Source organism: Canis lupus, chromosome 1 (assembly GCF_048164855.1).
Source record: "Canis lupus baileyi chromosome 1, mCanLup2.hap1, whole genome shotgun sequence".
NCBI lineage: Eukaryota > Metazoa > Chordata > Mammalia > Carnivora > Canidae > Canis > Canis lupus.
The window spans coordinates 85,272,846-85,276,138 of record NC_132838.1 but is presented as its reverse complement, the minus strand read 5'-3'; the positions used below and the strand labels follow the sequence as shown (position 1 = coordinate 85,276,138).

The following is a 3,293-nucleotide window of genomic DNA, read 5'->3' as shown; positions in this document are numbered from 1 at the left end:
GTGACTTAAAATACATAGTAGGCAAATGTTCCATGTGAATCCTGCCTGCATGGTCTCTACCTGCATGGTCTCTATAAAGGATATCTTGACGAGAACTGAGGACATTTGAATTTGATCTGTATGTTAGTTTATTGTATTGAAACTATGTTGATTTTCTTAGACAGTAGTGATATGGTTTTATAACAGAATATCCTTGTTTTAGGAAGAGGTATTTAGATGTGAGAGATTCTGATCCTCTGGCTACAGTTATGTCTTGGCCAAAACTAAGAGAGAAGGCAAGGGGAGGGGAAGAGAGGGGAGAGGGAAAAGAAGGAAAGATGGGAGCAGCTTTGACAAGATTTTAAGTGATGAATCTTTTTAAAGAGTAAGTTGGGTTTTACTATGCTATTCTTTCAACTATTCTGTAGATTTGAACTATTTCAAAATAAAAATAAAATAAATGTATAGGAAAGAAAAAAATAATTGATGCCTATAAATAGCTTTTTGACTTCCTAGTTTTTTTAATCTTACAATATACAGAGTCAAAAAGCATAATGTGAGTGCTATGTTATTATCATTTACAAGTAGGATTTTAAATTGGACTCATTTAAGACCACCATTGGAATGAAGGAGAAGATAGAATAAAACATTAAGAATAAAAAATGATATTTAAGCCAGGAAGGTGTAGAGGCAGGGGATATCACTGAATATATTAAATGATGATAAATATAAGATATTAAGTTTTAGATAAATATATTAAGTGAATCAAATGTGCACCTTTTAAAGTAACCACGAACACAGATTATGCAAGTTTCTCTGAATTGCATCATTCTTGTATTAAAGTTATTGTTATAATAATGAGATTTTAATCATCATTAACAACTTTATTCAGAAATTTGAGACCAGAAAAAAAAATCAGGGTTTATTTTAACAAATGTTTCTGGAAAATCTCTTACATGCAAAACAGAAATGCATGTTACAAAAGGAATGATGTCCAACTAGTGTCCCTTAGATATTATTATTAATATTGTTTTCCAAATGGAAAGTAAATGAATACTCAACATTTTGTATTCTGCTTATTAAAAACAAAAGTGTCTGCAAAATAATTTATATTTAGTGAACCTAAAAATGGATTAATAGAATTTTATTAGAATTTTAAACTAGAATTATTACAAAAAGATGGATATGTTTGCTTGGCTTATTCTCCAAAATATAATTACTTCCAAACAATAGCAACCTTCACCCTTATATGTAAGCAACGAACCAAAATGAACAACCAATCTGGTGTCTTGTTAGAAGAGTATGTATGACACTGAGAATGCCAACTTCAGGATCAGGCTTTTTTACATTCAGATCCTAGATCGCTTGCTCATTATCTTTATGATCACAGGAAATTTACATAAAATCTCTAAGCCCCAGTTCTCTCTTCAGTGAGAAGGAGTAATACTTGTAAATTTCTTATCCTAGTGCTTGTCATGTAAGGAGAACTCCATAAATGTTCTATTACCAGTGCTAACCTCATTAAAAGGTAATCTTTAATTGTTAGATTCAAAATATAAACAGACTTTCAAAGGAGGTGATATAAAATTCGTCAGTGCATGAATTGCTTTACATAATAACTATTAACTATCACTTTATTTTCTTTTCTCAGTTCAAGTTTAATAGAAACAGCAAGATCAAAAGTCATGCCCTGCTACTGTACATATCAGTTAGCCTGCCCCATAGCATACCTCAGACCATTCTCTCCAGAGGAAGAAAGGCTGGCCTCCTAACCCCTGCAGGAAAGGGCTGTCTTGTCCCAAACACATACCACATCTGCAGAGCCTAAAGTCTTGTTTTAAGCATGACAATAGTACAAAAAAAGATTCTGTTTTCATGGATGCCCCACTACAGCCCAGCCCTAAAATGGCGAGGCGCTCACTTCTGCTTAGAGAAATATTCTTTGCTCTTCTGGACATCAGGCTTGATGGTGTCACTGCCAGGCTTCCAGCCAGCCGGGCACACTTCCCCATGCTTGTCAGTGAACTGGAAGGCCTGAACCAGTCGCAGAGTCTCATCCACAGAGCGACCAACAGGAAGGTCATTTAATTTACAGTGATCTGCCAAAGGATACCTTTATCATCAATGATAAAGAGGTCCCTGAACGAGATGCCTTCATCAGCCTTTAAGACTCCATAGTCCTGAGCAATGGTACGCTTGGGGTCTGATACCAAGGGAATGTTCATGGGTTCAGTCCTCCTTGTTTCTTGGGGGTGTTGATCCTACAGCAAGCCGGGTGACAGAAATGAGAATCCACAGAAGCACCAATCACTTGACAGTTGAGTTTCTTAAATTCTGCCCTGTCACTGAAAGCAATGGTCTCCGTGGGGCACACAAAGGTGAAATCAAGAAGATAAAAGAAGAATACAACATATTTTCCTTTGTAGTCACATAAGCTGAGGTCTTTGAACTGGCCATCTGGCACAACAGCCGTGGCTTTGAAGTTGGGAGCAGGATGCCCAATTTTGGCATTTCCTGAAGACATCTTGCTATGGGCAGCACTGAGGAGACTAACCGCCGAAGACCAGTCAGGAAGAAGATGCTAACCATCACTTTAAAAAGCAGTTACATTGTTTACTTATAAAAGTAAACATTTCCTAATGTACAGAGGTCTAATGCATAAACAAAACAGTCTCCCTGTTTTTCTGTTAGGACTGACAAAGAAGACAAGGGGCAAAAGATGAGAGAAATAGAAGCTGTGGAACAGGTATGGCATTTTAACCACAGACAGAAAGCTTACACTGGTCTCCATACTTGCCAGTAGAGAGGAGCCTGACCTACTAGTGACCATCCCTTACAGTAGCAAGAGAAGAAAACATCTAATAGCTTCTTATGTTCTGTGAAGAAATTACAGACTCTTTTATTATATTGCTATTACTTATTTTATAATAGCAAACATGCAAAAACAAAAACAAGCTTTTATTAGAATGATTTAGTGTTATAGCTCTTGAATAGTTCAGTGTTACACTTTTGTGTATATATATATATGTGTGTGTGTGTGTGTGTGTGTGTATTTTAAGATTTTATTTATTTATTCATGAGAGAGAGAGAGAGGGGCAGAGACACAGGCAGAAGGAGAAGCAGGCTCCATGCCGGGAGCCCAACGTGGGACTCGATCCCAGGACTCCAGAATGACACTCTGGGCTGAAGGCAGGCACTAAGCTGGTGAGCCACCCAGGGATCCCCGTTTTTGTATATATTTAATAACCTTAGAGAATCATATGTCTTCTTATATTTAGATTATTCCTATTTGTGCAGAAAAGCAACAAGGGATA

At 36.8% G+C, this 3,293-nt stretch overlaps 1 pseudogene; it reads right to left on the bottom strand.

Moving 5' to 3' along the window:
* Positions 1-1,758: 1,758 nt before the first annotated feature.
* On the bottom strand, positions 1,759-2,555 carry LOC140621087 (peroxiredoxin-1 pseudogene; annotated as a pseudogene).
* Between the last annotated feature and the right edge of the window lie 738 nt (positions 2,556-3,293).